This window comes from Ambystoma mexicanum, chromosome 6q (assembly GCF_040938575.1).
Source record: "Ambystoma mexicanum isolate Mex_15411 chromosome 6q, UKY_AmexF1_1, whole genome shotgun sequence".
Lineage (NCBI taxonomy): Eukaryota > Metazoa > Chordata > Amphibia > Caudata > Ambystomatidae > Ambystoma > Ambystoma mexicanum.
The window spans coordinates 1,014,581,755-1,014,604,921 of NC_090937.1; positions in this window are offsets into that span (position 1 = coordinate 1,014,581,755).

Below are 23,167 nucleotides of genomic sequence, written 5' to 3' on the forward strand. Positions count from 1 at the left end.
CATGTTCATAATACTTACACTCACTGAATTGACTCCTGTAAAGATGGCAACTCACATACACCTTTGAACATGCTTCAGGGTCAATCACTCCACTTAAATCATTCGTACTCATCACACCAACTTCCAGATTAGCATTTAACACCCTTGCATCTCACTGACAACCCCCGACCCGATCTTTCTCCAGTGTTATACACTCAGGCCCATCAATCCCTCTTTGTGCTGGTTTCCTCTCATGCCCTCGTCCCAGATATCCCTGACTGTAGGGAGCAGCTCTTTGTGCAATGCCAGGACCACACCTTTGCACTCTGCCTGCCACTAGCACGCCTTGCTGACTACACCCAGATTTCTTTGCCTTCCCTCCTACATTTTTGGTCCCTTGGAACATATCACCAACAGTAAATAATCCATTTGTCAATGGATGGCTCCCCCTGTGCAATTTTCCTTCATTACATTAATGCCCATCATCCATACATATAAACATTGGAACACCTCTCCATACATTGCTATTCCCCTCTTCACTCGCCCTTGCACATATTTCTCTTTCTCAAGCCCGAATATATCGGTCATCAGCACCTCTGTGCCAAATTCTGATAATCCAGATACTAATTTCTCTACCTATCCCTCCAAACACTCTCTACTCAAACATCATAGACAGCTCTTCGCTCCTCCTGTATTAGAAGCAATAAAACACTGATGATGGAAAAGGCAACTCCCATTCTGGGGCAGACCATCACCACCTGGAGTATATCCCAACTGTGAGGATCTCTCAGGCTGGCATATTCAAAACAAATGCAATATCCTGTAAGGGCATCAGTTCCATGATGTGTAGGCATGTAATGTCTGGGTCAAGTCTATGTACCAGGAAACGGCTTCTCCATGCTACCGTACCACTACACGGATGGAGGAGAGCGAATAATACTTTACTTGGTGTCAGCCATTAACAACAATACATAATACTGCAATACAATATGAAACACAACTCTAATATTATAAAAGATGTCTACCATACCGTCTGCGACCCTCATGAATGGGAGACAGCCAGACAACCACATACCTACTGCAAATATATCCACATGTGGGACCATCTCTTTGATCTCTATTCTCTAAACATTAGTGCACTCTCCAGAAAATAACATTATACTGTGCCAAAAGATAGAACAGCATCTGAGGGCATGAATGTGTGTGTGTGCTTGTGTGTGACTGCTACAATGTGGTGTACAGCCAACAGGATTGTGTAGTAGCTAATATTAAGACACATAGCAGCATCCCCTCAATGTACTTGTTCCCAACGTGCCCACTGAACAGATGTACCTGCAAAACCCTGCCCTTGCATGCACAGCGGTACCCTTCGGGCAAAGGGACAAGTAAGCTGCACAAAGATTCAGAGGCCGATTCATGGAATAAATGTGCGCTGAAAATTCCTGCGCAAGCGTGCAAAAGCATGCAAATCGCAGAGCAAGTGCGAAAATCACAGAGAAACCCGCGCACAGTGATTCATGGAAGTCCGTGCGCGTGTCAATTCCTGGATGTGCGCTAAAATCCTGCGTGGCGCACGCTGGCACACATGTCTCCAAACAGCGTGCGCTACGTGCACAGCAAAAGCGCACATAGCGCAGCGCACACAACTAAAATAGGCGGAACAGGGGGCGTAACACACGGAATGGGGAACAACGCGTGAAAATGTGGGCGTCACGTGGGAAGTACAGGAGCCAAATGCGCGGAATGCCCACACGCGCTTCTACAACACGTATTCATGGAATCAAACGGGGCAAATGCGTGCGCTAAAAAAGACGCGCTACTCCGGAAACACCTATGCCAGCAGGAAGCAGGCATACATGGACCCGCGCAGCATAAAAGTGTGCGCAAACAACAAACACGCTCAGACACCAAGATGAATATACCGTCCCTCGCAGCAGTGGTCGTGGGATACCGCAGGAGGAGGAGGAGGATAGCCAGGCCCAGAAGTTTTACACCCAGAACCAGCCTTTTTGTGATGCCTGATGACCAGGTGTATGGGAGGTACAGGTTTCCACCTCGCATAATACCCGACCTGGTGAGTGAGTGGGAGGATGACCTCACATCACCCACCCTGTGCTCCCAAGCACTGAGCCCCTTGGAAAAGGTGCTCAATGTACTGCACTTCTTGGCCACTGGTTCATTTCTATCGGACAACTGCCATAGTGGGGGGGTCTCACAGGCCACGCAGTCACGCTGCCTGCACCAGGTGTTGGTCATCATGACTGCACGGCCATCAGTCCGCAGGCACATATACCTGCCCAGAACACCTGCAGAAAGGCAGGCTGTCGTACAGGATTTTTAAGGGGTGGCACACTTCCCCAAAGTACTAGGTGCCATTGACTGCACCCATGTGGCTCTACGTCCTCCCAGGGCAACTGAGCACATCTACAGAAACCGCAAGCACTGGCATTCCATCAACGTGCAGGTAGTATGTGATGCCAAGGGAATCATCACCTCAGTATATGACAACTATCCAGGGTCCACCTATGATAGTTTCATTTACAGAATGTCAACCCTAAACCGGGACCTAGAAGCTGGGCGGCATGGTGATACATGGCTGCTTGGTGAGTATAAATGCCCCTGCACATGCATGCATGTCAGATACTGAGTAATGTCACAACCCCACTAATGATACCCATCATCACCTCACCAGGGGACAGTGCCTACCCACTGAGCACCCACATGATGACGCCAATTCGGAACCCCACCACACCACCCGAGGTAAGATACAAAACAGCCCATATTGCATCCCGGGGCATAGTGGAACGCACATTCGGAGTGCTCAAGTCACACTTTCGCTCCCTTGACTGCTCTGGTGGGCAGCTGCTATACGCGTCCCCAGTAGTGTGCAGGATCATAGTGGCAGCATGTGTCCTGCACAACATTGCAATATGCCGGGGCCTGCCCATGGACATGGTGGTGCCCCCACAACCCCAGCCACAAGCACGGCCGCTGCGCATGGGAGGGGAAAGGGCATGTGGTGAGGCAGCCCGTACGCAGCTGGTGGCTAATTACTTCACCTAAAATCACACCCCTGTGGAGTGCACACAGCCATGGCACATACCAGCTGACAATCAATGATGATTACATAAGGGACAGTCAACTGTCACAACCATACCAGCCTGAGATTGGTCACCTGGAAGTGTTACATTGTGTGCATCCCTACCTGCCGAAAGACAACCAATGCTGTGTCACAAAAAAAACACACATTTATGCTGCATGAATGACTACCCCCTTGCAAAATACAACATGAAAATAGCGCCATGTCACCCAACCCCTCCCCAGCTCCGCCACCCAACACACCATGGCATGTCATGCAATGTGAAAGCAAACAAAGCAATGTACAAGACCTGACACAAGTGTCACAAAGTGCACTGTCCCGAATAGAAACTTACCACAGACAATATGCTCCCAGTAATCAATAACAAACAGCACACATGAACAAATACTTACCACCAACACAATACAGCAACAGACCATGAAACATTGCAAAAACATGATAGTACTAAGTCAAAGTAGTGGTAGTCTTACAACCTGAATAAGCCATCACATCGTCCCCTTCCAACTGTAGAGTGTTGCTGCCACGCAAATGTGCCAGCGTACTGCATACAACATGAACTCCATCTGCAAAGGAGACGGCCTTGTGAAGACATTTGGAAGGAACCTACAAATTAGGAGGAAGATATGGATGCACAAGCACATAGCAATACACCATGCAGTGTACAATACAACAATAATACCCACTAGGGATGTACACACAGTATTGACTACAGACTGCCCACACAGATCATGGGAGCCCAATGTCACTGTGTAAGTCAATGTCACTTGGTAACACCCTTTGCAAGCCCATGGAAACGGGAGGCAGGAGGGGTGTGTGTGTCACAAACCCAAGCATATAACCCAAACTCAGGACAAGCCTGCATGTGCCCAGCCGGAATACAGTGGATGCCCACGGGAGCCTCACAAGGCAACACACTGTAAAAAAAAAAAAAGAAAATGGCCATGTGGGGGGAAGGGAGGGGGGGCACCCAGGAGGACCGAGGACAGGGTGCACACCAACACCCACCTGCGTGGATGTTGCGAAAAAAAAAAATACCTCCATGGGCTCATGGCCTGCACGGCTATGCCATTGGGGGAGAACTGCTGTCGGTCTCTTCATCCTCTGCTGCTTCATCAGGAGGTGGTGGCACTATGGGAGGCAGCCCACGCAAAGCCCTGGTATGGTCCTCCATGGCAGCAAGCATGCGGGTCTGGAAGGTCTGATTCTGGAGGATTAAAGTGCAGAGATCCCCATGCAGCACATCACGGGTTGCCTGCACTTCTGCTCTCATTGCCTCACGGGATGCCTGGATCTCCTCACGTGTTGCCTGCAGCTCAGTTGAGAGCGAACGTGTGAGCTGCTCCAGCTGCTGTTCTGCCCTAACATTTTGGGAAGCCTCAAATTCAAGCAGACTCTGCCTGAGGTTATGGAGTTCCACCCTCAGAGCTTCCCTGTGGCCCTGTGACTCTATTGATATGGATTCGCGCAGAGTCTCCAGTGCCACCCGTAGGTCCCTGTTGGACCCCAACATGTCTTCCCTGTTTTATTGGCAAATGGAGTCTGTGCCTGCTGTTGTTGCTCCATCTGCCTTTCAGGGAGGATAATGGAAGTGGCCACCCTCTCCATTGCCTGAGCCATCATTTCCACTGATGCTGCCTGTTGGGTTGCCATACCGTACATGGAGTTTTCCCATACAGTATTGCCTGGTGGCGCACAGCCACCGCGTCGGCATTCACCACACCTGTTTGGGGCAAGGCGATCTGCACCTTGCTGTGCTGGCACTGCCTGAGGCTGCAGTACTGCATTCGCCCTCTGATCTGCTGGCCCAGGAACAGGATCAGATGCTGTGGAGTGTGCCCCTGCATCCGTAACCGCCAAAGGCGTACCTATCAACACTGACATCGCCATAGAGGGTTCTACCCCTGGTCCAGGTGGGTTTGACAGAACAGAATCCCTGCCAGAAGCACTGACCTGCGACAGCACATAAGTCTCATCATCCGACTCAGCACCTGAATAGAGGTTTGGGGAGCTGCACCCAGAGGCACCCCTCGACAGTATGGTCTGCAGTACCAAAGTGTTTTCACCCACCACCACACCATGTCCCCCACTGGCGCCTGGTCGTGGCTGAGAATCCTCCTGGGTCTGCACCATCTCCTGAACCTCACCAGCATCAAGTGCGTCGTCACCTGCAAAAACATGAAACACAAGAAATGGAAACAGGCATGAGCACCATAGCACACACATAGGCCTGACAAGACAGAGATCCTGTACATGGTTAACACATGTCCCACATGACCATAACCCTGACATGCATGCACTGTCAATGATTCTGAAGGGGAGTCAAACAGGCAGACAATGAGGACACCAAGATGGAAAAGCAAAACATTTGCAGAATTTCGTGTAGCACTGGCATCACACATCAGCCTGTGAGTGGCATGTCCAATACACATACATGACACATGCCAGCACACAGATGTCATGTAGCATAGCCATGGTAAATTAGACAACTACAGCGATATGTCAGTGAATGAGTACTGTCGCACATCCATGTCACATGGACATGATGAGAAGATTAATGCAGAATAGTGTTGCAAAATATGCATGTGCCGCACACTGCAACACATCCAGTGTACAATTAGACAGTGATTGTAGGCAGATGTACACATCAATGGTTGGTCACTTCAACATGACAGGAAACAACTATCATGTTCCACATGCAAACAGGCCTTAAAATAAATGTCAGCAGGCCAATACTCCCTCGCCCTGAATGGTTTAAACATTCACATAACCAGGTAACTAAAGTGACACAATGTCGGGTGTAAACAAGGACAGAAGCATGTCACATATGTGGCATTAGGGATGAAAAAAACATATGAAAAATGGGATAATCTAAACAATCAGCCTGAATGAACACAGAACAAATCAGAATAATGTTGTTGCAAGATGATAGTTCAAGTGCAACAGCAGTAATGTGGAGCTAATTGGAAACTGTGTGCAGAAGGGATACTGTCATACCCAAATCAAAGGCGCATGAATGGATTGGAGGAAGGACATGGGAGACCCATTACACTCAGGAGAACACACTCTCACCTGGCACTCAATCAGAACCCATCACCCAAACAACATACACATGGATTACACACACATGCATTGGCACTCACCGGACAATGCCTCGTAATCAGGTAGCTCTCCCACTCCTTGGATCTGTTCCTCTGTGATGAAGGTCCCAGCAACAGACTCATGTTCAGTGAGTTTGTTGTCCTCTGGTGGATACCCACCGCCAGACACCAGAGAAGCGGCATGATTTGAGGCCAGCTTGCTCTTTGCTCTGCGTTTCAGGTCATTCCACCGCTTGTAGCAATCATCAGCTGTGCGCCTCACAAATCAAAGGGCACTTATGCAGTCCGCGATGGTCTGCCAGTGTGCCCTACGTTGACCAGCTGTGGTCTTGCACCCTGCAGTCACCACCATTTTCCGGCTATGTGCCAACACATAGGTCAAAAGTGCATCAAGTTCGGGGTCATTAAAGCTAGGCTTCCTTGACGTGCCGGACTGTGTAGCCGTGTCTGGGGTATCAGCCTGCAGTGCCAGAGCACCCTTCTTCCTCTTTTTCAAAGGTGGAGCAGAGCCTGAGTGGCTTGCGCCGCTCTGGTCAGTAGGGGCAGAAGCGCAGGTGGACTGGGTACTGGGAGTGTGCGAAGGCACAAAGACCATTGGTCTTGGTGCAGGCATTGGCTGAAGTGTGATGTTGGCAGGGGCAACATCAGTTTGATGGACCAGGACCGACACTGTCCCGGCTGGGAGACTCAGAGCTGGGGTGGATAGAGCTGCAGCTGCCCCTGCAGCCTCCCCACCCTGCCTACTTGGGGCAGTAGATGACTTCGCTGCCCCAGATCCACGTGGCCTTGTGACACCAACTTGCACCAGCACACGTGGCTTAGACTTGCTGACCTGGAAGTCAGCCTGGGAGTCATCCTGTGCCGGTCAGGTGCAACAATGGGCTGGTCCAACAAGGGCTGAGCTGGGATGGTGTCAGCCACGTTTCCCTCAACCATGGGGGGGAGCATGGGTGTCCCTGATTGGTCCTCTACACATAGGGGTCTAGTGCACCCTGCAAATCCTGGCCACATCCTCTTCTGCGCCCACCATGCCCACCTTTTGGAGGTCGGCCACCTTTGCCTCCCTAACCGCTTGGTCACCTCCCAACCATGGCACTGATGTTATTGTGCGTATGGGATTTGCAGTAAACAATTGTCCTGGGCAATTGGGGGTGAAAGGGGTAGGGTACTAGATGGAATTCGTACCCTAGTGCTCTAGCAAGGCTGTCTGTGACCCCTGGGGGAAGATGATGGGTCACACAATGCACAGCCACCCCAAAAACAAAAAGTAATGTGCACACAACCCCTTGTAGACCACGTGCGTGGAAAAATGAACACACACTATGCTGTGGCACCCATAAACACAAAAACAAGCGTATGCGTGTTACACGCAGCCTACAATGACCTCTGAAGGGGTACGCGACACACTGGGCAAGCACAGTTGGTAAATGCGTGTGCGACTCACCGTCTGCCTGGAAAAATAACGTGAAAAAAATGCACGTGTGCGCGTAGGCAACACCCCCGCCAAAAGAAGAATTATACGCTGTCTGAGGAGACAGGACAAAAGAAGAAGTGAACGCTGTTTGAGGAAACAGGCCCAAAAAAAATAAAGAACGCTGTCAGAGGTAACAGGGAGTACGAACTTGAAACACAGTGAAGTAATCGCGTGTGAACCGACAAGAAGTACAGAATTCACCCATTCGCTCTCCACGAAAAGCACGTACAAGTAAATAGCGTCCTACACGTACCTTTTAAACCGGCCCACAAGTACAACGTCACTTACGCTTGTACGTGCTAAGGCCCTTTCCTCCAATTACACGAGCTGACACTCGGACGTGTAGTTTTTGGACGTGTACGATGAACATGCACCCGTGTTGATGAAAACGCCTGTGTGTTGTCGCGCTTACGCGCGAAGGGCCTTTCCTCAAATTACACGCTGACGTGCAAGATTTTCACGTGCCAAATCACTCCGTATCAAGCTGGCCACGCAACAACACGCGGAAGACCACGCTCCTGCCCAGAAAGCCGAATTACTGCCCCCCCAGAGGCCTGAGCACGCTCCCACCTGCCATCTGCTGCTGCCTGACTGCCTCCTGCCCACGTGCCCTGCTATTTGCTGCCTGCACGTCAGCCAGGGGTGCAGTTGCTGTGACCACCCCTGCTGGATCTGAAGACTCCCAACTGGGATACCATCGCTCCACAGGCCAGCCCCAGGACCCAGTTGCCCACCCACTCCTGCCTCTGGGGTTGCCATGTCGGGCACAACACCATCTGGCACCACTGGCAACCCCCAGCCAGAGAGGCAGAGGGCCACCATCTTCAGTGCCAGGGAAGTTGGTGTCCGGGTGGAGCAAGTCCTGGGCCAGTATGATGCCCTCTTTGGAAGTTTGCGCGCTGACAATGAAGGACGGACCAGGATCTGGATGGACATCGTGACTGCCATCAAAGCGGAGGGAGTGGCAGTCCGCGACTTGCAACATGTTAAGAAGCGCTGGGAGGACTTCAGGTCCAGGACCCTCAACAAGGCCCGGCGCCTCTTGAAGGCAGCGGATGTCAAGGGGCGCCGGGGCCACCTGTCTGACCACCAAATGAGGGTCCTGGAACACATATGGCCTGCGCTCCACGTCCAGGTCCTTGAGAGGCAGACCCATCTGGAGTCGAGTGGTAAGTGTACATGCATACTGATTGGACGCTGTGCGTTTGGTGGTGTGCCAGTAGTGTGCAGGTTGCACATGTGTTTTCGTAGGGCCATGAAGGGGTGGTGTATGTGTTGGTAAGCATGCTGTGCAAATGCAGGTGTGGGAGCACACAAGTTTGATTTTCTGTGTATGTACATTGGCATGGTTGTGGTGTCACACATGGATGGTGGTTCCTGCTGCATTTATCTGCACTGTGTACATGTGCATGTGTGTGTATTTGACAAGTGTGCAACTGTGATGCTAACATGGATGCACGTGACACTGATATGTAGAAGGCTGAATGCCAGATGTGACATGTATGGCGATCGCATCACTGCGACAGTTGGAGGAGATGTAGACATGCATGTAAGTGTGGTGGCGTGTGTGCATGTCTAGTGCACTTCCTGTGTTTCATGTGATGTCAGGCTCACCTTCGGCTGTTCATGCTGTTGTATGTGTTGTATGTGTATGGATGTAGCTGCCTGGTGCAATATTGCTGTGGAAATGCTCATGTGTGTGAGTTGAAGTGACATGTGTGTTGTGGAGTGTGATGCCATGTCTGAAGTTTGACACTGCCACTCATGTGCAACTGTCATGTCCATTGTACAGTGCACTGATGTCTGTGTTTTATCTCTCCCTGTCTGCAGCATCAACTGATGAAGAGGGTGGAGAGGGTGCTGTGGAGCACAGCGGCAAGGATCGCTCCACCAGCCGGAGACGCAAGGCCCGGCTCCTCTCCCAGATTGTCATCTCGCCGGGGAGTGAGGAGTCTGGTGCCGTGTCCCAGGCCGCAGCTGCCGAGGGTAGGTCCAAGAGGCGGAGGTCGGAGGTGGACTCCTCGGCAGCAGAAGGGGCAGCTGAAACCCCACAGGGTCCAACGGAGGAAGATGGCATGGAGTCATCCAGGTTGGTGGGGGGTTTGGTGGAGGAGGAGGCCGCGGAAGGGACACACACGGGGTCTGGAGGTGGGGATTCCACTTGTGCTAGTGGTGCAGTGCAGGGGCAGGGACAGGGGGCAGCACAGGCCACCGCGGAAGTGCCTGTGTGCAATCCTGTCCCTGATCCTGTCACTGCATCATCTGACACCAGCAGGGATGCCTACGTCCAGACCCTTTTTTAGGGAGGGGATGAGCACACAATAAGTGGCCTTCCTCTCCCTGCGGAAGTGGCTATCCGGGACCGTGTTGAGCCTGTCCTGGCCGGGATAGCGTTGTGTCAATGGGGCATGCGAGGTGACCTGCGGTCTTTTCGTGAAGAGACTGCACGTCATCTCGGATGCCTCTTTGACCACGTTGACCTGCTGGGACGGGTCACTGGTGCTGGATTCCTCCGTGTGCTGGACCTTCTTGCGACCCCCTCCTCACCTGAACCCCCTACGCGCCAGTTGTCCTCCATGCCATCTTCCCACCCATGTATCACCTGGCTACCCTGTGGAGCTGCCTCTGACCCAGCCACCAGGCTGGTGGAGGACACATCCCGGACGTCCAGCAGGGGTGGCCACCACGACAACTGCACCCAAGCTGCTGGAGGGGCAGGCAGCAAGAGCCAGGGCGCAGGCAGAGGCACAGCAGCAGCAGCAACATGGTGGGAGCAATGATTGCTCGGGTCCTTCAACATCGGAGGGGCAGGCATTGGCCAGAGGGCAGGAGGACTCAGGATTTCTAGTGTCTTCCATGTGGCAGCGGTTGGGTCATGCCATAGATGCGGAGCAGCAGCGGGCGGAAGAGGCACGCTCACAATGGTCAGGGCGGAGAACTCCATGCGGAGGGCACAGAGGCAGGCCGAGTGCCTCGAGGCAATTCGCAGAGAGTTGGAGGTGAACATGTCGTCGTCCCTGCAAACCCTCAGGGCCATGAAGAGGACCGCCTCCAGGACATTGAGCGGGAGTTCGATGATGCCCTGGCCCGGGACATCAAAAAGTGAGCCGTCGGACTAGCCTGCTGCCATTGTAAATAGTTTTTAGAGTTAGGTTTCCTTTTCCTTTTTCTTTGATTTGTGGTGAATGGACTATGCCACACACATCTGTATATAGTTTTTTTATTAGGTAGTTTATTAGGTAGGTTTCATTTCTTTCGTTGGGCTCATGGACCCTTGACAATGGAATATACATAGTTGGACAATGGATTATTTTGACCTTTTTCATTTGATTTCACCATGGACCAATGGATTTTTCTTTTTACATTTCCTTTGGATTTGCATTGTTGGAGGGACAGTTTGGACTATTTTTCTTTCGGATTTGTTTGGATTGGTTATACTTTTCATTTATTCATCTTTTGCACATGCTTTTCATTTCATGTTTGCTGTTTTTTTATGCTTTCATGTCATTGATTTTTTTTTTTGTACATAATACATTTTCATATTTTAGTTCCATGTGTGGGATTCATTCATTGGGTTGATGCACGTGAAAATGTGGGTTTACACAATCAATGCCAACCAGTGTGTGTGTGTACGACGGACATGTATTGATGTACATAGTTGACTATTGGTTTGTGTCTTGAAATAGGCATGTCAGTGTGGGGTGGATTGGGAAATCATTGCGTCTCAAGAATGGGGTGGTGTGCTGTGGTATTTTGGTGTAGAAGTGGGACATGATTGTGCATCTGTATGTCATGTAGGGGCGAAATTGCTGGGGGCCTGCTGGCAGGTGCCCCTGACTGCTGGGGGGTGGGGGTGCTGGGGGACATGAGTGGGGGCCTGCTGGCAGGTGCCCCTGACTGCTGGGGGGTGGGGATGCTGGGGGACATGAGTGGGGGCCTGCTGGCAGGTGCCCCTGACTGCTGGGGGGTGGGGGTGCTGGGGGACATGAGTGGGGGCCTCCTGGCAGGTGCCCCTGACTGCTGGGGGGTGGGGGTGCTGGGGGACATGAGTGGGACATGAGTGGGGGCCTGCTGGCAGTTGCCCCTGACTGCTGGGGGGTGGGGGTGCTGGGGGACATGTGTGGGGGCCTGCTGGCAGGTGTCCCTGACTGCTGGGGGTGAGGGTGCTGGGGGACATGAGTGGGGGCCTGCTGGCAGGTGCCCATGACTGCTGGTGGGTGGGGGTGCTGGGGGACATGAGTGGGGGCCTGCTGGTAGGTGCCCCTGACTGCTGGGGGTGGGGGTGCTGGGGGACATGAGTGGGGGCCTGCTGGCAGGTGCCCCTGACTGTGGGGTGGGGGTGCTGGGGGACATGATTGGGGACCTGCTGGCAGGTGCCCCTGACTGCTGGGGGGTGGGGGTGTTGGGGGACATGAGTGCTGGCCTGCTGGCAGGTGCCCCTGACTGCTGGGGGCTGGGGGTGCTGGAGGACATGAGTGGGGGACTGCTGGCAGGTGTCCCTGACTGCTGGGGGGTGGGGGTGCTGGTGGACATGAGTGGGACATGAGTGGGGGCCTGCTGGCAGGTGCCTCTGACTGCTGGGGGGTGGGGGTGCTCGGGGACATGAGTGGGGGCCTGCTGGCAGGTGCACATGATTGCTGGGGGGTGGGGGTGCTGGGGGACATGAGTTGGTGATCACTAGTGCAAGGCGACATGTGGCCTGGCTGGGGGGCATGCCCATGGTGGATGGACTGGCTGCGGCACATGACCAGGGGTGCAGGGTAGTCCCCTGTGGTGCGGGCTGCCTGCAGGGGCCGTGGAGGGGGTAGAGGGGACACCTGGGAGGACCTACAGTACTAATTCACGTGTGGGGCTCCACGTGCACCCCACTGGATACACGTACCCCGCTCTGACAGCGTAATTGCTTGTGAAACTTCCCGCGCACCCCCTAAATACACGTACCCCGCTCGCACTGGGCCAATCGCATGTGATACTTCCCGCGAACCCCAGTTATACACGTACCCCGCTCCAATCGCGTTTGAAACTTCCTGCGAACTCCAGTTATAAATGTACCCCGCTCAAATAGCGTGTGAAACTTCCCGCGAACCCCCGAAATACACGTACCCCACTGGCACAGGGCCTATCACGTGTGAAATTTCCCGCGCACCCCAGTAATGCACGTACCCCACTCGCACAGGGCCTATCGCGAGTGAAACTTCCCGCGCACCCCCGAAATACACATACCCCACTCCAATCGCGTGTGAAACTTCTCGCGAACCCCAGTTATACACGTAACCCGCTCCTTCCTGTGACATAGATCCAATTCATATACATGCACAACAATAGACATAAGCAAGTTTGTCTATTGCAAAACTACTCCACATATTGAATGTGCTTGTCAACTCTGTCAACATATTTTAAGGAACATTTTGGCACAGTGGCCATTGGAAAGATGTGATCTTTGTCACATATGTGCTCACTGGAGTTACCCCCTCTCTGGTAGTCACTAATAGTCTCCACAGGCTAGGCATTCATGAAGATTCACAGAGCTATGCTTCCATTCCACAGAGATACAGATCCTTGAACTGGTGATGAATAGGGTGTGGTGACATATGAGGGTTGTTAATGATGCCTCATTTGATTATGAGGATTGTTAGCTGAGCCATTTTGATAAACTCTGGGGTCCCCAGGAATCAGCATTTCCCTACTTGCTGTCTGGGCCATTATTTCTTTCTACCTATATGAAGGTACAAGGGAAGGTCCCTCACCGGATTGTGTCCCAGTGGTAGCTTTCCCACTTTCATCACTATCAAGACTCCAATATTTGTTCAATCACCTCTGCATGCTATTTTCTTGATGTATGTACTGTGGGAATAGCAAAGGTCACATGTAGGATTGAGTGTGGGTAATGATTACATTGAAAAGATGGTAAGCTCTCATGCATATACCCAGCAGCCACACACTTTGTAAGGTTAATCCCTCCATAATGTGTGGCAGATTGTTCTGAACCAACACCAGGGAGGCATGTGTGGAGCCATGGATATTCTGCACAAACTTAATTGTAGAGGAAATCCACATTACAGATGATCTGCACGTCGATAGAGAGTTGCATGTGTCTGTTGATAAAGGCCTGTGCTCTTGGTCTTAAAGATACGCTGGCGTTTTGCATGCTGCCCTAGGACCCAGCTACATTGGGGACCCCTCCGACAGCATAGAGCTGTGCCTTGATGTGTTTGTGGACAACGGGATTGAGAGTGGAGGATATGTGGATGGTGCAGAGGTGAAGGCTGATGTGCTCAGTGAGTTTGAGACCCAGGTGCAGGCTGGTGGACTGCCTGGACTGGAGGCATGCGGTGCAGGGTGATGGCCTATCTGTGGTGGGGGCTGCTGTGCATAGGCCTGGAGCAGCATTCTCCTTAAATCACTGTCACAGGAACATAAACACTAGGCCTTCCATGCAGCTCGAAAAGCGACACTGTGCTAGTACTGTGATTAATGTGTTCTTCCCAAAACCTCATTGTTGATTTCATCCATGTGTGAATTTGGGTGCAGCCGTGACCTAATTGGTTGATTTGTCACTCCTGTTTTGGTACTCCACGTTTACTCTTGTGAATTGTTGCACTTGTTCTGAGCAGCTGGTAATGTTTTATGTAAAGTTTACGCAAAGCAGGTTTAATTTTCTAGCAATATTCCTACGAAACTTTTTCTGAGGCAGTCTTTTATGGCGTTATTTTGAGGTTGTAAAGTTACACATTAAATCCCTGTCATTGTACCGCCGTGACGGGACATTACTTACATCATTTACACCTCTCTTTTCAGGTGTAAAGAGGAACCAATGAGCCCATTCGCAGGGAAATGTGGGCGAACATAAAAGAAAGGTACACCACCAATAAACCTTACTTTCTCGCCTTCATTTAACGTTCTAGAGGACTTGGGAAATGTCACCATCTCATGGTTCAATCGTCTGAAAGTTGTCCCACCACTCAGCTTTCCTTTTCTCTTCAAGACCACCAATTTAATAATATACCTAATGAATCATTGTATGTCAGTCATAATGATTGATACATTCGGCCTGATTCACAAAATTATCTTTCTTTGATGTGAACCTGTGCGTTTAGGCCCAATTCACAAATCCTAAAAATGTTGCTAATCCGGAAGTGCCTTGAACGTCTTTGAGATGAGTTTAATCAAATCTTTGTGTGATTTGCACACATTTTCTAAAAGGTGCACCAGACACCTCTATCCAGATGTACACAAACTATATTATTTGTTAGACAGTTACAGGGTAGCAGAAGAAAAACAGAGATAATGGGCCTCATTACAAGTTTAAGCTTAAGCTTGACGGTACCGTAGTAACAGAACTGGCAAACTACGAGTTCTGACCGGCCCCCGCGAGCAGAGCATGCCGAATGCACCGGCATCATTCTGAATGGTGCCGGTGCATCCGGCCTCCCCATTCCCATTGAGTCCTATGGGGTTCGAATGGGAAAGGGGAGCATTTTATACCGGCGCCCAGGAATGGGCAATTACCGGGTCCGGCAAGGCCGTAATGACCCAGTAATTGCCCAGGCACCAGTAAAATTTGCAAGTTCGGCACCAGCCTGCCGGTTTTACCAGCAGGCCTACCGCCGAACTTGTAATGAAGCCCAATGTCCATATCCTAATTTGCTTGTGTGCACATTTTTTTTGGAATGCGGCACATTGTGTATAATTCAAATCTATAACCTTTGGCATACGTGTGGAAACAAATGGTGGTGATTCTATTACCACCACTTTTATGACTGTAGTGGACTTAAAGCCATGTTTCCATCAGTGCCAGATTATATATTCTTTTAGATTTACTGCTATTGGAATTACCGCATGGTAAAACTGACTATTTTTGGAGGTAAGGTGGATGGTTTTACTGAGCAGTAATTTCACCCATGGCGAATCTGCCAAAAATCCTATTGGAGATGTATGGATTCCAAAAATTGAGTATTACACCGCCCTGCCACAACTTTTAATTCTGTGGTAAACCCACTGGACCAAGTGGTGGTAACGGTAACTGATCTTGGCAGTAATTCAGTCTCCTTTTGAACAATCGGTCACCCTACCTATGCAACATAACTAGACTAATATTTTTCAAAACGTGAAACAGCATGAGCTCAATGTCCAAAAAGAGATGTCATGTCTGTTGCTCTTCTCCCCAAACAAAATCATTCAGGTATGTATAAAATACGCTTAATCCAATCAATGCAATCTCTATATGAATATTGTGCAAAATGTGTAGGAATTTTGAGAAACCATTCATTATATTGTTTGCATGTTTACCCCATGAAATAAGATCTTTGCCTGCACCTATCACAGGCATTTTGTCTAAAGCATACAATATTTAAAAGCCTTATCTTTTTACACTGGCAATTCCATGTGCTTATCACTTCTCTAAAAAGATGAGAAGAACACAAATTGCCATATGCCGTGCTTCCAGCCTGACGCTTATTATAAACTACCCTGGAATCACTGTACATGGAGGACCCGTCCCAAATATTTAGCTAGACGGTCTACTCCGCTGTTCCATATTGCAAATGCATTTATTTTTTTGTGTTACTTTTAGTTGGACCTGATTCTAAGTTTGCTATTTGCTGGTATTTCTTATCATTAAAGTTGGTGTTACATATGTATATATTTGTTATAGTTGTTTAGTTCTTGTAGGCCGATAGTTTAGTTTTAGGGCATTTAAAAGGGAATGTTTTTTTTTCTTTTTTTAATATGGTCTCCATTCATTGTCCTTTAAGTATACTTACGTCATCATGTATAACACCCTCTTTGTTAGAATGAAAAAGCTCATACTTGTCTTAATCATATAGCCAGATTTAATCATTGAATTTTCAATAGAGCTCAATGAAAAGTCTAGTTTTTGTAATATGAATAATTATCCTATTTCCCTTAAGCTATAGGAACACCTTTTCTTGTGGATGGGTCCTTGCCATGGAAGAGACGGTTTAAAATACATTAGAAGTCTTAGACGTGGAATTAATCCTACTGTTCACCTCTGTGATCCAATCTGAATAAAAAATGTGTATATGAGAGCAAACAATGTGAGACCCAGTGTTGTGCACAACAGGCCCTCTGACACCATTTTGATCTACTCTCCAGATACTCTCTGCCTCTGAAGTCAACCACACACCAGACACTCTGAGCCACATCTCCAGCCACCTCTGCAGTCACCCACACTCCAGACACTCTGGACCACAGCTCCAGCCGCAGTTGCTGCCACCCACACACTAGACACTATGGACCACAGATCCAGCCACCACTGCTGCTACCCACACACCAAACACTCTGGGTCACAGCTTCAGCATCCACTGCTGCCACATACACACCAAAAACACTGGCTGCAAAGGAGAGAAAATGGACACTTGATTGCCCCAGGTTGATCACAATGCATGACAGACATTAAGAAACGAAACAATATGAATACCAATGAATATTGAATCTTAAAATAAATCAGCATTTGAATTATCCAGCAGTGGAGTGCTAAATGGTACTTTAAAGTACAACATGCGGTTTAGAAATACCCACGCTCTAGAAAAGAATGCATTAGTCCTTCCGGATGTCAGCAGCTTGTTGTTGTATTTGAGAATGTTATTGTTGTGCATTTTCTTGCTTGTTTCTGAAGTTTACAGCGGACGAGATTTTAATATAACCACAATGGAATTATTTCCAACAAGACAGGTGTAGCCTCATATCTATCTCTAGATGTGTTTCCCTCGGAAATGCAGATTTACTTGAGGGGGTGCCGTAGATTCATGCCACTCTTGAGCTTCCCATGTTATGACAAAGAGCATGCCTGAAGCACACCGATCCGTGTTCACTTTGAAAAGCAGAAAAGAAGAGGATTCGCTTGAAAATGCATTGATTCAGAAATAGACAACAAATCCATACTCGTGGTAGGTAAGAATGAGCCTGCCTTAGGCGACAGACACATTAGAAGAACAGGGATATCTGTGGTTGACTTGCAAACATGTTATGTTGCTTCTCGTGTTGCATTACTGTATGTTTTATAACATCCATAATGATACTGGATTGAACAATTTAAGGAAAAACATAATTCCAAACATAATAATTTACTTCAAATAATGAATTAGAGATAATAGACAAATATGCGAAATAGGACTTGATAACACTCTTATCATTTGGAAGAGTGATAGAACAGGTGATATAAATTACTGTTGTTTGACCTTCTGGAGATTGAAAGGTGGTTTGGCGAAGAATTCTACCTGTTACTTTCTTCATTGGTATTGTGCCTCACCTGTGCCTGGAGCTTACCCTCCCCTCTGACAGTATAACACTCCCAGCCTGTATGTGCTTTGCAGCAGTGATCTGGAGAGTTAAAGGCGGTTTGGTGGTTCGGTGTGGAGGTGTGTAGTGGGCGCCATTAGCCCAGAGGTAGGTTCCTTCAAGCTCCTATCGCGGCTCATTCTAGTTATTCATGTGAAGAGGAGAATGAACATTAATAAGCGTGAGTCGGAGCACAGCCTTAACACTTCCACTTCTAATGTATTATTTGAACATTTGGAATGCCTGACTGTTTGGAGGAATTACAACATTTGGAAATGGTTAATAAACAAAAGAAAAAAATATGGTATACAATCTCTGTAACAATAAAGAGCTGGGAATGAGTACTGATATGCCCAGGAAAGAGAAAGGGAAAGCAAATGTGGGAAGTTCAGATCGTAATGAGAAGATCTCAGAGGCTGTTAAGCTGGGGACTGACATGAAGAAAATAACCTCCTATTTCCAAGTGGGAAAATCAAATGAAAATGAGGGGGGGAAACCGCGGGTGAAGGTACAGTGTCAGGACTCTTTGTAGACTATAGACATCGACAGTAACTCTCTCCTCAATCTCTATTACACCCTCCAGTCCGGAATTGCAGACCAAGTAATACCCAGGACACATATTGATCTGATTATCCACATGCCTAGCAGTGACTCTGTGGAAGCACAACTTGAGGTAAATCCGAAAGAAAACCCAGAGCTGGTAGTGGGAACCAGGTTGAGCACTACTCCAATCTTGTGCCCAGACTCTTCAGGTACGGAGGGTCCCCTTAAAAGCAGAGAGTCCTCACAAGATCTATTAACAACCATATCAACCATGCAATTCGGTTTAAAAATACTTCTGAAATTGAGCAGAAGACTAATTGAGGAAATAAGCAATCATGGAGTAGCTCTCCTGAGGACTGAAATTGCATTGACAACCGAATTTGGGGTGACCCTAAGTGGTGAGAGTGTGACTCCTAGTTCAGAACTGGGTATGGAAGAGACCAATGAAAAATCTAAACCCACTGCAATGTCAGTTGAAGGGAAGACTGAGGTGGAGGTTCAGAACCTTGAAAAACCGGAGCTACTTGTAGGCCGCAAGGACGGTGTCTGAAATCACAACAACATCATAGAGTGAAGGTTCAATCTGAGGGTAACACATATACCTTAAATGCTACAATATACAAAGAAATACCTGCTCGTGTCCCCAGTAAATTTGGTTGGTAAAATATGAGCCAGAGGAGGAAGCACAAATTCATGAAGGCTGGCACACTAACCATTTGGCTGCTGAAGAGCAGAACGATGGCAATAAGGAGCATAAACCCTCTGATGAAGAATCAGTAGTTTCTGTATCTGAACTGGACTCCACCACTGCTTGATTAAATTAACTCCTGAAGTTAATTTAATCAAGCACGGAGGGGCAAGCAGGAAGGAAGAAATTGAGGATGTATTGCCCAATCTCACAAGGGGACCTAAAGTTAAAGGCAACCCAACATTTTTAGTTATAACCAGCATATGCTCAGATAAAAGGGAAAAGCTAAATAACCGCTCAGTATTTTTGAATTTTCTGCAGCAAATACCTACTGTGTGAGTGCTATGTACAGATACCTTGGAATTTGTCGAGATCATTGAAGGTCTTAACATGAATACAGCGTAAGTGTCGCAGTGTTTATTGCAGAATAAAATCACATTTTGAACAATTCCTTAAATTTGGATTTAAGGTGGATTGTAATTTTTCACAGATTGATCAATCAAAACAAAATTACGAGAGAACTACGATCACAAAGCCAAATCAGTGACAACAAACCAATATGATGAATCCCAGAGACCTGTGTGATGACCAACTAGGCTGGGACTGGCTCTAAAAATGCCTCCCTTCAATCAAAAAATCCCAAGCCTGAATTGAAATAATAACCTGGAATACTCAAGGCTTCCACCACTTGTTGGACTACTGAGTTCATATAATATATGTTACAGCAGAGCTTAGTGTTAACAGAAATAATAGTCAAAGGATATGTGATTTTCCAAACAATGGCTTCGGAGGGGGTGTAGGGATGTACTTTTGGTGCCCAATTTATTGGTTTCAAGCAAGGACTGGTTTCTTATCTAATTAGCCTACCTAGTCATGAGAATAATGCACTGTGGAAGTATGTTTGGACATGTCTAGTTTAGGAAAACTGACACTGCTGCTGTCAGTATATGATCCAACAGGTGGGACAGTAAGAGATAGAATCTTTTAGAGTATACTGGAAATAATCGCTGCTTGGTATACGTCTGATTCTGATTATTTTATATTGGCTCGTGATTTAAATGCCCATTGTCAGAACACAGTCAAATTAGAGGCTAACGATTGGGCTAAGGCCACTGGCATCCTAAAGCAAACTAGAATGAATGGGGCAGGGATGCGTTGGTCACATTTTCTTAAAGAATGTGATTTGGCAATGTTAAATGGACACACCAGTGGGGATATCTCGGGAGGATACATGTGCCATTGGAGCACTTAAAAACTATTTTAGATCATTTGTTTTGCTCTCATGATATTATATATGATATCATATGATAGTTTATTTATATAGCGCCTATACACAATGTGTTTCAAAGTGCTTCAAGGCAAGGAAGGGAACAAGGGAAAATACAACGACATTTTTACAGGCCATGAACAGTAAGGATGTGAAATTAACTATCATACTCAGCCTGACAACATTTCAGATAGTGCAAGAGCTTAGACATAGATAAGGAAGGGAGGGGGAGAGTGGGAAGGAAATGGAAACAGACAGGCGACTACCGTACTAGGCCTGACGACATTTCTGGTAGAGCCGGAGGAAAACAAAAGGTGAGGGAAAGGGGTGCAGAAAGGGAGGGGAGGAACAAAACAAGTGACTATTGTACTAGGCCTGACAACGTTTCAGATAGTGCTGGAGGGAGGGGAGGGCAACAGTAAGTGGATAGGGGTGCGACAGACAAGGTTGCTATCATAGTAGGTCCAGGGACAATTCTGGTAAGTGCATAGAAGAAAGTAAGGGGAGGAGGGGAGGAGATAGGAAAAGGGAGAGGGGAGGGGAGGAGAGAACATAGAGTAAGCAGTCAAAAAGAGTGGAGAAGCAAGAGAGGAGAGCGAATACCATTACAGAAGCCAGTAGTAACACATAATGTTGCAAGCCAGGATACATGATGAAGATGGGAACAGCATGATTCAGGACCACCATGAGTACAAGATGCAAAGGAAGTCCAGCATGAGAGTTGAGAAAGGGTGACGCACCGTGAATCAATGAAGTCCATAAAAGTAAAATCCAACATTGGCCACAAGACAGTGATGGTGAAACCAGAATCCATCAGGCCAGACTCCTGTGTGCAGGAAGGGGGGGGTGTACAAGGGAACAACACATGGGGACACGGGGGGACCAGAGGACCAGAGAGGGTGGGGATGGGCTGATTCCTCGTGTTATAAGATTACCAATAAGGCCCAAAGAGGATAACATGTTTCATTTAACTGACTTGTCTGAGTCATGTAGTCAGTTGACATCCCACCAGCCTATTAAGCTTAATTCCAGAAACATTTGCAAACATTCATAGAAGCTTAACAACTCAAGAGCTCTGGGCCGAAATGGCTTGTCAGTGGCTGCTCTGAAGGGGGATGCTGGTCTATGGGCAGAAGTGATAGGCCCTTTGTTTAATAGATTATGCCTGACTAGCTCTATTCCAGATTCCTGGAAGAAGTCAATTCTGGTCCCAGTATATAGAGCTGGGAATACGTCGGAGGAACATCCCATCGAAAGAACGTTACCAGGTAAGAAGTAACTTGTTCATTTGAAGCACTTCCACATTGTGCCATTTGGCAGTGTTTATAACATCCTGCTGCCTGCTGCACCACAAACTTGGGAACTTTTTGGACTTCTGCCTGCAAATTCTGTGCACCATGTGGTGCTTTCAACATGGCTGCCCTGGCCTCAGCTCGATCTGAGGCTGTGTGTGCCTTCCTGGCTGCCTCTATGGTGCTCTGCCATTGGCTGGGGACTCTCTTCCTGACTACCGAGGGACTGACAGGCTTTAGCCGGCCCCCCTTAGCCAAGGCACGTTTCTAAGGCTCCTGTCAGATTCCTGGGATGCTAATACAAAAGCCTGACACTCCCTGGGGTTGCCATCTCGTTTCAACTATGAACCTGGACTTCCAAGACTGTCCCACTTCGCCATCTATTGGCTAGTTTCCCTCTTTCTGCCTACCCTTTCTATTTTCACTTCACTGACCTTCACTCTACCATCTTCTTGTTTCTTAACTGGTCTTCCCTTCATGCTCTCATCTGAGCACTCACCTATGTGAGTGGTGACACACCCACCTCATTTCTTTTACCAATTGGAGCCTTAGCTATTGCCTTGAATTTCAATATCTGGGTGTGTTTTTGGGAAAGTCAATTGTGGGTGTGTTTTGGGAAAGTCAATTTTGGGTGTGTTTTAGGAAAGTCAAATTTGGGTGTGTTTGGGAAAGTCAATTTTGGGTGTGTTTTTGGGAAAGTCAATTTTGGGTGTGCTTTGGGAAAGTCAATTTTGGGTGTGTTTTGGGAAAGTCAAATTTGGGTCTGTTTGGGAAAGTCAATTTTGGGTGTGTTCTGGGAAAGTCAAATTTGGGTGCGTTTTGGGAAAGTCAAATTTGGGTATGCTTTTGGGAAAGTCAAATTTAGGTGTATTTTTGTTCACCTTACTTTGGCCCTAAATTGTAACCTGCTAGCCCAGTGACCGCTCCATACATCTGATCTTGTATATTTCTCATACTGCCTCATCTCTCTACCTGCCCATGGCATTATCTGTTTCTCCTATCAATTCCAATTTTTTCTCTATCAACTTTCCTTCCCTTCTCACTAAGTCTGGTAAGAAGAAATTCAAAAAGGATATCTTGGTTTCTAACCCTGGTCTCCCGATTGCTGATACCTATTCCAGCGCCTCTGCCAGACAAACCCTCACTGACATCCTCTTTGTCGTTCCTTCACAAGATCTCTGGACCTCTCATATGATCTCTGTACTCTGTCGTGTCTCCTCCTCGCCCATTAATGGTGGCACCTGCTGTGAAGTACTTATGGATCTCTTTGACTCCTCTAGAGTCTTTATTAACATCTATCTAAAAGGTACTGCCATGGTGCAAGGCCCTCAGGCTAACCTCCTCCTCTTTGATAGGCAGTTCCCTCATCTCATCAACTTCCTCTTATCTCCAGCTGTCCTCTACTCTCTTCCCCTGGCTACCTTGCC